At 38.6% G+C, this 12,190-nt stretch overlaps 1 protein-coding gene across 1 annotated transcript in view; it reads left to right on the forward strand.

The window, feature by feature from the left end:
- Nucleotides 1-12,190, forward strand: part of FRMPD4 (FERM and PDZ domain containing 4) — a 121,623-nt gene that overhangs the window by 78,171 nt on the left and 31,262 nt on the right.

The raw sequence follows: 12,190 nt of genomic DNA on the forward strand, positions 1-12,190 counted from the left end.
TCCCCCTCCCCCTTGCTGTTTTCCTAAAGAGCAGGGAGACGTTTTACTGTCCTCCTCTTCAGTCCTGACTGCTACCCCCAGCTTCTAAGGAGCAGGAGAGAACAGTGATAAAACTGGTTATTTTCACTCTTTTTTTTTTCTGCAGCACAGAGTGTGGCAGTGCTGCAGAGGCGGTGGGCTGGGACTGGCCCGAACGCAGCACGTGTACCAATCCTATCCCTGGGTGAACTTTTAATCTGGCTGATACTGATAACGAAACACCAGCTTGGCTCTGCAAAATGTGGGCGTTTTTGGGGGGTGTAACTGATATTGAAGAGAGTGGCATCGTATTTTTACTGCTGTTGTTCCCCGTTGTATCTAGACTGAAGCACATAGTGGCATGTCCAACTGCACTGCAATTACATCTTCAGTTTCTGTGTGGATAGAAGAATGCAACTGCTCAGCATTTTATGCTTGGCTTGTGTCTGCAGGGTAATTTTCTTCTCCCCTTTTCAAACATTCCTTTGTTCCCTATATTTTACAATACTACTGCATTTATCAAGAAATAATTTCTCCTTAAGTGTAATTTAAGTTTTATCTTAAGGGTAGCATTTACATGCAGCATGCATTTGCTTTGTAACTTTTCAGTGAGACTTGTATTAGTGATTCTTTGTCCCTAGGAAAATGCAAAACAAATTCTGTAGTATTAGTGATACAAAACTGGGGGGGAGGGGAGATATAACAGTGTAAATACATTATTAAGTTAACATAAATATTTAGATCTAGTAAATGAAAATTAACAATATGATTTTGAAAGGTTTAAATAGAATAAATATTTAAAGTTGGTCTTACTGATTTTAGCACAATAAATAAATACATCAAAAAAAAAAAGGAGGGTCGAACCTTTGAATATTAAAATGTGGCAGAACTTTTCAATAATTGATGCAATTTAACAGAAGCAAGTGGTTAATTGGCTGGCAACCATTCTGACTCAATTCCTCCTTTTATCAGTGTACATTTTAAATATATTAAATAATATGTGGGAACACAAATATAGACAAATAGCCAAACAGCTTGCACATCAGGACTGCTGCTGTCTGAATTACTGTACCACGTGCGTGGTAGTTTAAGAAGAGTAGCCTCTTTGGCCACCCATCCAAATCATTATAAAATCCCATTTGCCATCATTTATACTGCTTCAGTGACACATGGATATGTCTTTGGCATCTGACCAACCAATTTTCTATTCCAGACTCCGTAAGCAAAAGTCATTCTGTATTAGTCTCTGCTGTTTAGCATCCATCAATAGTCTAACCTTGCAGATGTAATAGTAAACCCCACAAATCTCAAGCCACAGACAACAAAAAGTGTTCTTAATGAGGAATTTAATGAATCTTGTGTTGTTTGAACATTTATTTCTTAAAATTAGTTCTGTCAGTCTTTAATTATTTAACACATAATAACAGCAATGTGTTCCATAACAAAGAATAGAGATGCTCTTAGATGGGATGAGATAGTCTGGTTCAAAAAAAAGCAAATAGCACTTCAAAGAAAGAATAATCGTGTTCAGGCAACTGAAAGAAAAAATATCATTTACTTTTTGAATGAATGTGGGTTTTGTAAGGAGCAATAATAAAATAATATTGAACTGAGAACAGTATATAATATAGTGTTTGAAAATACAGCATTCTTCAGAGTTAAAGAGTTTTATCTCATACTGAATGCATCTTCTTCTTCTTAGTTTCTTTTTCTTTATTGACTGAATTTGAGCTAAAGCCTGTGAAGCACTTTCAACACAAAGTAGCCCTGAGTGTATCTTACACATTACTAATGAAAACTCTGTAAAACAAGTTGCTCCTAAAGCATTTAGTGTTTAATCAGTGAAATTTATCTAGTGTTCTGCTTTTTTAAAAAGCACTAAGGAAAAGAAAAATTGGAATGGAGGATGTATGTGAGTGCCTGACCTTTACTTACATACACAGTGCCCTAACCTGAAAGCGAAAATGCCAGTGCCATACAGATTATGAATAATAGCAGTAATGATTTCTCATGCTTCAGTACAAATGAAAATGAGGCTTTGATCGTAAAAGATGATGGTTAATTTGTCACATAGTAAAAGCATCTTTAAGATTTTTTAGTTTTCAGTTATCTTTCCTCATCTTTAATGTGTAACTGCCATAGATCTCTTTTGCAGTCTTACTGATACAGGCGTCACTCTTCTGCAGTTTCTGACTTTCTTCAACTATCTTTTATTTTGCTTCCTTACTCCTAATTTGAAATGTGATTTTAGAGTACGTCATTTCCTTTTTCATTCTCAGCAAGGAACAACAAGTTAGTACCAGTGTTTATTTTAATTGCTTGCAGTATTTATTCAAATAAATCATTTGGCATTAGAGAATGCATTTTGTTGAATTAGTCTTTTTATTGATTTCTTAAATGCCATGCTACCTCGATTCACCAAATTTCAGAATGCAAAATACTGCACTAGTATATGCAGCAAATCTATGCTCTGTATGTCTACCTAGGACAAAAATCAGAGTAGAGGGAAACATCCAGGAGAATGGAAGCACTAATGAAACAATATTTGCATTATATTAATAACATTATATAGAATCATAGATCATCCAGTCCAACCAATATAAACTTCCTAACTTTTGGCCAGACTCAGCAGGCAAAGAAGAGCTCTGCTAGAACCAGTTGGTTTTTTTTTTTTTGTGGAAGGCAGCAGCATCTCTTTACTTGCTGCTAGAACATTCTGTGACCATCACAGCAAGCACACTTCCCTTCACATCCTTTCATGTCATCGTGGCCGTACACAGTCACTTGTCAGACCAGCTTTGGTTTAATGGTTTGTGGTAGCAGAGCTGCACTTTGCTTGTTCAATCACCAGTGCAGTGTTAACCTGAGCATGGAGTTCTGTTTCTGTGAAATTAGCCGTAAGACATACCATGATTTTTATTGACTTTTCTGCTAACTTTATGGCATTTGCCGATGAAATGACAATACCTACTCCTGTATAAAATCAATGTTATTGAAGTTTCTGAGCATGCTAGTACTGATAGAGACTTTTCACAATCTGTTCCAGAGCTGTGCAGCACACAGACACCATTTTTCAATCTGGTACTGGAAACCTGATCAAACCATCACCATAGCTGTTGGTCTTTTGTTACTGATCTTTTCCCTGATACTGTGTGACTGTTCAAAGAATTATTATTGCTCTCTTCTTCTTTTTTTCTTTTTTTTTTTTTCTTTTTTTCCCCATGGCCATGATGTCCTTATCTAAAGTATGCTGCTCTGACACTTAACACAAAGAGAAGTAGCCCGGTATTGATGAAAGCAAAACTTTGACTTCCCATGGGGCATGGAAATCTGATGCAGGCAGACTTGAGAGAAAAATTAAGTAAAGGAGTGATTGTTATTTTCTAAGATAAAGTCATAAAAAACAAACATTAAAAATGAACCATTAGAACAGGGTATTTCTTGCCTAAGTGAAAATTTATGTTGTCTTTTTTTGAAAGAAAAAAGTAAGAAACCAGCAAGGTTTCATTATGTGAATATCAGCATTACATTTGTGCTCTGAAACATCCTTTTCAATTGATAGATCTCGTTAATCCGTCTTTTGCACTGAGACAAGTGAATGGAATAATACCAATTTTTAGACCTCATCATTGCCTTCAGTCCTTCAAGCCTCATTACTTTTTCTGTTTCCACTATTGAAGTAGCTATGGGACTACATCAAGGTGTTTAAGCAATTGCTGGAATTTCAGTAGAGCACAAGAAAGCCTCTCTTAATCTAATTCAGATAATGTAGAGGAACATGTGGGACCTGTACAGAAAAGCACTCAAGGTATTGTTCTTTTCTTTCCTTTTCCTAGATAAATGAACCCTGAATCGAGTTTGAAAATCCAGATATATTAACAAAAATTCATAGAATTAGATGAATGTTACAATTTTCAAATGTTACAGTTTTCAAATTATAGTTTTCAGATTAGGTTTTTCTGTGACTATGTATGCAACTGTAACAAAGTCGTGTTGGCTTGATTTTGGAAGGTTGAATTTAAGAAATCACAAAGTAACCAGGTAAGATTTCATAATCATTGCTATGTCTCTGGTGGCTGCACCACAGTATGCCACTGTTTCCCAGTATCATCTTTTTGTGTCACCATTGGATTGGATTTTGTGGAATAATTAGAATTTAGAGGGTTGTGCATTTTGTTCTACAACCTTGACATTTCAATACAGGCCAAATTCCTAGAAGTCCTCATTAAGTATGTTAGTGCAAAAGATAAGTGATCCCATGCTGATTGCATGGGTTTAGCATACCTGAGTGGTGTGTGTGGTGGGCAGCTGTTGCATGTCTGTCACCTTCTGCACATGGACAGCTGCAGAATGGGAAAGCAGAATTGCACTTACTTAGAACTGCAGCTCCCTTAGAAACCCTTTCTAAAAGGGCTCATTAAAAATGCCCACAGAAGTGCCATTTCAGAGTAGTTGCAGTCTGATAGAAACAAACATAGCCTGAAAAAAAAAAGGATGAGAAATTTTCAGGAGAGTAGGACTGCCCTTTCCATGGCAAGACCACCCTATTCTGTAAATACTTTACTTTGTTAGTGTTGTATAGTATCTCTATAACACCATTCCTAAAGATGGCTAATCATTAAGCGTCTTGGGGCTGGCCTTTATTGCACTTTGTTCATTACACTTTGAAAATTAACATTTTCTTGGAGCTTCTGAGGCTTTGGCAGTTAATGATAGGAAAACTAGCACTGAAACACCAGCCTGGATGAGTGACCTGAGAGACCAATATTATCCTGATTTGTCTGTCGTTGATCCTTTAAAACTGATGTGCAGAAAGTCTAATTAGAAGAGGACAGCTGAACAATTAATTAATAGGGGAGCGAGCACTACATTTTTTGGCTTGGCAGTATAGCAACTTCAGGCAGTGTAAAGTAATTTCTGCTGTGATCATGTGGCAGTAGCATGCTAACAGTCAGGTGAAAGTCTTAGCCCATCAGATATACATGCACACCCATCTGGCTCTCAGTTTTGACATGGGCCAAAGGCAAGTACTGATTCTGTTAGCATAGGCAGCTCCAGTGTTAGTAACTGCTATACATGCTCGACTCCATCTTGAGGTTTAAACCAATATTCTCTCAGGGGCTGAGGGAGACTATCATGGATTTGTGTGAGTAGGAAAACGATTGCCTAAGGAAGGCAGCCCCGTCAGTGTAGTGTTTTCTGCATATTGCTGATACTGAATTGCATTCCACAATAAATTGAATGCTGATGTAGTAAGAAGGAGGTAAGTAAGTCACTGTCTTGTAAAGGACTGCAGGTAATGTTGCTCAGCAGCTAGCAGCATAACCAAGTGCCCCACCAAGGCACTCTTGTACAGCACACACAGGTACTTACTGTTTGACTAACATTTTGGTAACTCATTTACAAAGATTATAGCCTTGAATTTGAGAATATAAGCAACTGGACAATTTTGGCTATTTGTGGAGAGGAGGTTAATGTCCTGAAGGGTCAAACCCCCAGTCATGCCCTAGCCCACACAATGGCTAAGCACCTTCAAATCTGCTTACCTGGACACTTCCTGGGGTCCAGATGGCCAAGGCAAATGTATAGCAGGTGTGATTAACATGGTAAGCACCTGTGAATGTGAAAACCTGGATGCTTCCTGGGGTCCAGATAAACCTGTACCACATGTAATTAACTTTGTAACACAGCTGTGAACTATGTGTGTGCCCCTGGCCATGTTTGGGTATGCCCCATCCCATAGGTCCGGTTATCAGGGTTCTGTGTTACCAAAGGGCATGAATTGTCTTGGGACAGTATTCAAACCAGCCAAGAAGTCAGGCAACTTGCCTTGTTCTCACCCAGACAGCAACTAGAGCCAAATGCTACCTGAGTAGCAGCTGAGGACCTGCTTACCACAAAGAGACAAGAGTCAAGTGCTGCCCAAGTAGCAGTTGAAGAACCTGCTCTAGCAGACCAACAACTTCACCCAGGCCTTGCACCTGGACCAAGGCAGAAATGGGAAAAGCTCCAAGAGAATCGAATCCCAGAAGAGGCTGCAGCCCAGCGACTGGGCACAACGAGAGAGGCCTCCTAGCCCTCTCTGAACCAAGGGCAAACTCCAGACTGTGAACTGGGCACAACAAGAGAGAGATCCCTTAGCCCCCTTTGAACCAAGGACTGCTCAAATCATAGCCACAGCATCTGGGAAGGTACCAGACAGAGGAGCAAGTCGTGAGTCCCTGGCCAATCTGCCACAGAATCCCATTTGTGGGAAACCCTCAGATCACAGCACCTGTATTTCCAGTTTGAATTGCTGTATTGGAAATGTTAGACCTGTGCTTAAATCATTTAACTGTCTTCATATGTGGAGTGTAAACCCCACAACCGAATAATTGAACCTGTGAATACTTATTTTGTAAATAAGTTACGCTGGTGTTTGAAGATACTACCACCCAAGATATTAATTATAAAATATATTAAAATACACATTTTTATTACAGGAGGATTTTTTTTAGCTAGGGGTAAATACAGGTCTTCATAAAGCAGTGAAATTCAAGAACAACCTCTTTATAGGGCTCACCTGGCCACAGAGCTAATAAAGGAGAAAATGGAGTAAATTTGTAAGATGTGAAAGCTTAACAGATGGACAGCCTTAGAGAATGGGAAATTTTTTTATTCTCAAAGCCTTTGCTGCAGAGGCATCTGAAATGGCATCTCCTGTATGAAAGCCCACCAGCGTTCCACAGCCCTGGATCTAAAGGGACCACTTCTGTTAGAGGAAGCAGGTGTAATTCAACCTGCAGATACACTTGCTTCTTGGCCCTATGGAGACTGCCAACAAGGGTTCCAATTAATGCCTACTGCAGACCGTGACAATTTTATAGATTGTCTTTCACACCATGCCAGACCTTTAAAAGAAAGATATTTTTTATAAAACACAGTTTGCTTTGACAGTAATTTTCTGTATGCTATTATTGAAGTTATTTATGTTTGAATCAGAGTATCTTTCTCTCAGCTGTGTTTCTGCTGCTGTTTGATCCTGTGGTGGAGAAACAATCCTGTTCTTATTTTTTTTTTATACTTTAAATGGCAGTGGTCATTTCAGGCATCTGTTACTGGCACCATTTTTAGAGCTCAGACATTTGAACAGGATTCCTGTAAAGTTCTCAGATTCTTGTGCAGGTTGCTTCTGCCGCTGCAAGTCCTCACATATTTAGTGGCAGACTTAAGGACATTATAAAGCAGCAGGGCTATTCAAATTAAACTGTAGGACTCTAGGAGTTCACAATTCGAAGCTGCTTGGATGTAAATAGTATTTTACAGCATTGACAGTGAGGATGAGGGTAGGCAATACCGTTAACAGCAGTGGAAGAAGCAGCCATCATCTTTCCAAATGTGAGCACAATTGCTTTGACTTCTGAAACCAGAGATTCCAACACTCGCTCCCTGTCTCCAAAACTAAAACGTGAACACTGTGGTCTTTGTGTTCTGTGCTCTATTTTCCCTGATAAAAACAACATCTAATCTGATGCTCCTCCATATCTCAGGTTGCTCCTCATGTATCATCCTGCCAAAGCAAGACCTTGGTCTTACATCCCATCTTCTCTATCTATATACAATGTAATTTTACCCACCCCCCCCCTCAAACTGGGACCTCATCTTTGTGGTGGTATACCTTATTTCATGAGCCTCTTGCTACATTGCTTGCCTGCTGCACTCCTGCAGCTTTCTTCTTAGATGGAGTTGGGGCTGTAATGCCGTGCATGGCATAATCTGCCTTGTTTACGTAACATGATGACAGGAATGTTTGTCTCTGGCTGTGTACAGGATCCCCAGAGAGACTTCCCAGAGGTCAGTGAAGCCAGCTGTACAGGCAGACTGAAATCCCTGCCATCCTTCAAACAGTTCTTGTGCTACGTGTTGCACATCCCTTGAGAGAGTATAATTTTCTGTGTTTCTCTAAAAGCTGTCTGGAAAATATCCTCCTCCTATGCTTGGAGAGGTCAGATTCTGCACGTGTTGCTGAAACAGCGTTCATCTATGGGTAGATGTAAACAAGGGGCTGGAAGCAATCTGCCCACAGTGTCATGGCTTCCAGCCTGGTTTAATCTATTGTACGTCCCAGTTAGAAGCTACTGAGTTATGGAAATGTTGTCTGTCATTTGTGATGCAGTGTTGCCTTTAGAAATGGAGCTCCACACACCATGGCTTTTATTGGAGGAGTTCTCCAATGCAGAGGAGTTGGACTGTGTGGGCTTTTAGCTTGTGTGTTCGTGTTTGCATAGCACTACTTCTGTGACAAAAATAGCCTTGGGGAAATGCATAATCTTCTTAAGCTCTCCATCCCTCTGTCCCTCTGCATTATTTTTGGGATGTCAATAAATACTGAGTTTGTCCTCCAGCTTATCACCTAGTCTATTCTGGCAGGTTGACATCACTACAGTACCTGGAAAGGCACACTGTGGAGGAGGGCTGTGTGATAATAGCAGAGGATAAGGCAGTACTGGGTTAAGATGGGTCTACTCTGTCTCACCAAGATTCCTCTGGAAGATGTCTCTGACTCTGGAAATAAATCTAGGTGTGTCTCTGGGGCAAACTGTTCTTTTCCACAGGAACTGTCTCTCATAATAAAAGTCTGGAGAAGTGAAATTTGGAGCTTCCCTGGGTGAAGACAACTGCTGTGGAACAGGTTTGATGTAAAAATGTATATACAGCTCGAATCAAAATGATCCTTTCAGAAGAATTCAAAATGTACTACAATAGAGTGACTTTGCAAACTCTTTGTTCATTATTATTGCCTTAATCTTCATAATAATGAAAGACATTCAATTGCTGAATGATTTTTCTCTAGCCTAGATGCTAGAATTTGAAAATTAATTTCCTTGGCTTTGAATAGGGCATTCGAGGTAACCTGCCACATTTTGTAGTTTGTTTTTGACCTGCTAATTTGCATTTCCTTACTTCAAAAATGTAGTGTGAAGTATACTGCGGATCATGACATCACACTCCATAATGGCAAAATTCAGACTTTTCTCATCAACAGTGAGACCCAAAGTGAAACATAGGATCCTGAAATAGCAGAGAACAAAGTATTTCTAAACAAGAGTTTCAGAATTTGATGTTCATTGTGAGTGAAACAGAAATAAGGCTATGGTTAAGAGAAAATTTTTTCTTAATTACATTCCCTGTAAAAGATATCATTTATTATATGTCAGTTCCTAATTAGTTCATCTTCACTGAGAGACAAAGTATGTAATATTGCTAAAAGCATTCAAATAAACAACAATTTTCCATTCTCAGATCTTAAGAGTGAGTACAGGCAATATATATATACTTTCTCTTTATTCATATTTGCTTTAGGACATGAGCAAAGAACAGAGCCACTTATTCCATATAGCTCAGGTACAGGGAGGCCCCCATGTCCCTCATCTACCCCTCACATCCCTTCCTCTCTTCCACATAGAAGGAAGCAGAAGAAAGACTGTGATTTCCTGCCACAAATTCACAGATTAAGTCAATGGCTGGCATTATAGCTGAATGTTAATGCCTCATGTGGCCCAAGATGCGTGATACTTAGTAATACAACTTTAATCTTTATAATGTGCCACAATTTGATTCTGGCATCATTTATATTCTCCCCTTGTTACAGCCTAAGTAGCTGTAAGGAGGAGGGAGAATGGACAAATATAATCAGCACGCAGGGCACAGGAAAGGACAGAGAGATGAATCACTGATATTCACGTCAAATTTTAGCCTTGTTCTCAACATTTGATTCTAATGTCAGGAAATGAAAGAAACATGATGATATTTTATTGTAGTGTTGGTGTTAGCTTTTCAGATGGCAGGGCACCCAGAAAGTCTGAAGCTGTTATTGAAGCTTAGAGTTGCAGATGCTGGTCTTGAGAGATTCTAAAAGAGTATGTGGATTTAAAAGAGAAGTAATTAGGTTGTGGTTAAGTGAGTATGTAAGGTAATAAAACAGTTATAATATATATAGGTTTTATTTTTTTTTTTAATTAGTCACATTCTTAAAGGAGGAAAGATGTTTCAGGGGAAAGTAAGACTGCAATTGCTTTTTCAGTCTTTGTCTTTCAGAACCTGTTTAAAAGTAGCTCACACTTAAGCATGTTGGTGTACCTAGTTTATGTAATCAAAACTGTTTATGTGTTGTACACATATATTTAAGCTATAAAACTTACAGATCACAGTACATGACAAGTGATCCATTGTTTTTCCATTACTGTGATTCTGTATGGCACAGCTGATATTCTCTCATGGAAAGCTTATCATTTAGATGTATAGGATTTACCAACACTATTGGAAATAGTGATGTGTTGTGGTTTGATGTTTTCTCATCATGAGTTGAGGAATGACTGAGTACTACAGATCAAAAAGCTGCTGATTACATGTTTACTTCTTTTGTAACTGTGCTGTGGTTTGCATTTAACGTGTTTTACAGAGAATGTTTCCTCTGATGATGAGGGAACTGTATGTGGTGCTTGGCACCTGTTTTGTGTATATGTAACATGCTTCAGTTGGGATACTCCAAATGGCCTTATTGTAGTCTCAAATAGTGAATGAATGCTCCAGGGTCTAGCATCCTTCCAATGAAAGTGATTATCCTGTAAGAATGTCTTGTTCCCAAAATGAATCTTACTACCTTTTGGTTTAAGAAAAACTCTTGTTAGTCTGGGATGAATCTTGCCTACACTGAGACCTGGACAAGTTTAATCCAAGAAGAACAGAGCTGGAAAATATTTTCAGGAGTAGCTGATCTTTTTTGAAGGCAGCTCTCTAAGATAGCTGGACTACAGGAGGCAGAGTTGGTGGTAATCTTATGATGCATGAGAAAATATAAATTAGTGGATTTTTTTAAGGCCAGGCTGCATGTGGCTCTGGGCAACCTGATCTAGTGGAGGTATCCCTGCCCATGGCAGGGGGGCTGGAATAAGGTGATCCTTGGGGGCCCTTCCAACCCTGACAATTCTGTGGTTCTGTGAAAGCAATCAAAGAGGTCAGTTACCAGTTTGTCCCACAGTTAAAAGCTGTGGTCTCTTCTGTCTACTAATTATATTATATATATGCCTATATTAATGTAGCAGTGACAAACTAGATGAATAAGGATAGCATAGATGTGACTGTGAGAGTCTTGAAATAAATTACACTTCTTATCATGCATTTTCAGATTCCCGTAAGTGTGGTAAGTAGAACATTAAAAAAAAAAATAGAAGGAGCTAAAACAGAACGGAGATTGTTTTTTAAAAACCGTAAGCTATATACTCTTCAAGAATAACATCATAAAGAACAATCATGGAGATTTCCAAAACCGTCTGTAAATTTTCAGAAATATGAACATTGTAAATAAAAGCTGTTTAATGATTGAGTAAATAATTTCTGAAGTTTAATTTCAGAACACATTTTATTGAAAGGAAAAGTAATTGTGGGAAATTCCTTAAAGCAGTTATAATTACATCTAATGGGGATAAAAATTACCCTGGCTTGTGGCAGGGTATTTAATTTTCACTGCATATAGTTCCTCATTTTTTTTTAATATTCTAACTTAATTTTATTTCTGTTGTTCCAAGCACAGACAAGCAACCGAAGCCTTCAGTTCCTCCTTTTGAAAAGTCCACCTATACTCTTTTAGTGTAACGATGCAAATATCTAATAAGAGGAGTAAATAATAGAGCTTAACAAACTTTTCTGTAGTTAGGAAATATTTGAACAGACCTTGCACTTTGCATGACTGATAGTTTTGTCAGAAGCAGAATTTGCTATCCCAGTTGGCTTCATCAAGTATGGCCTGACTTCCCAGGCCAACTTTCTGACTGGGCCTTCAGTTTCTTGTTTGTTTTCTTTGCCTTTTGGTTTTATAAATTGCATATCAGTGGTGTGAATATGTGTATACAGTGACATTGTACAAGACCAACACGGTGTGATTTATTTTAGTTACTTCTGGTGAGCAGGCCTGGCATGCCAAATCAGTCGCACTTCAGTAAGCCAAGCAACAAATTGCATAAATAAACAACTAATTGAATTTGAAAGTAGTGAAACCACCATGAAATCAACTCCATCTCAACAAAAAGGCAACAGACCTTTTTCTGGCTAATATTGCCCTCAGAAACTATCTGACCAACACTCCATAATATGAGAGATAAGGGCTCTTACTGGCTTCCTCTTCCTTCTTCTT

Source organism: Indicator indicator, chromosome 1 (assembly GCF_027791375.1).
Source record: "Indicator indicator isolate 239-I01 chromosome 1, UM_Iind_1.1, whole genome shotgun sequence".
Classification (NCBI taxonomy): domain Eukaryota; kingdom Metazoa; phylum Chordata; class Aves; order Piciformes; family Indicatoridae; genus Indicator; species Indicator indicator.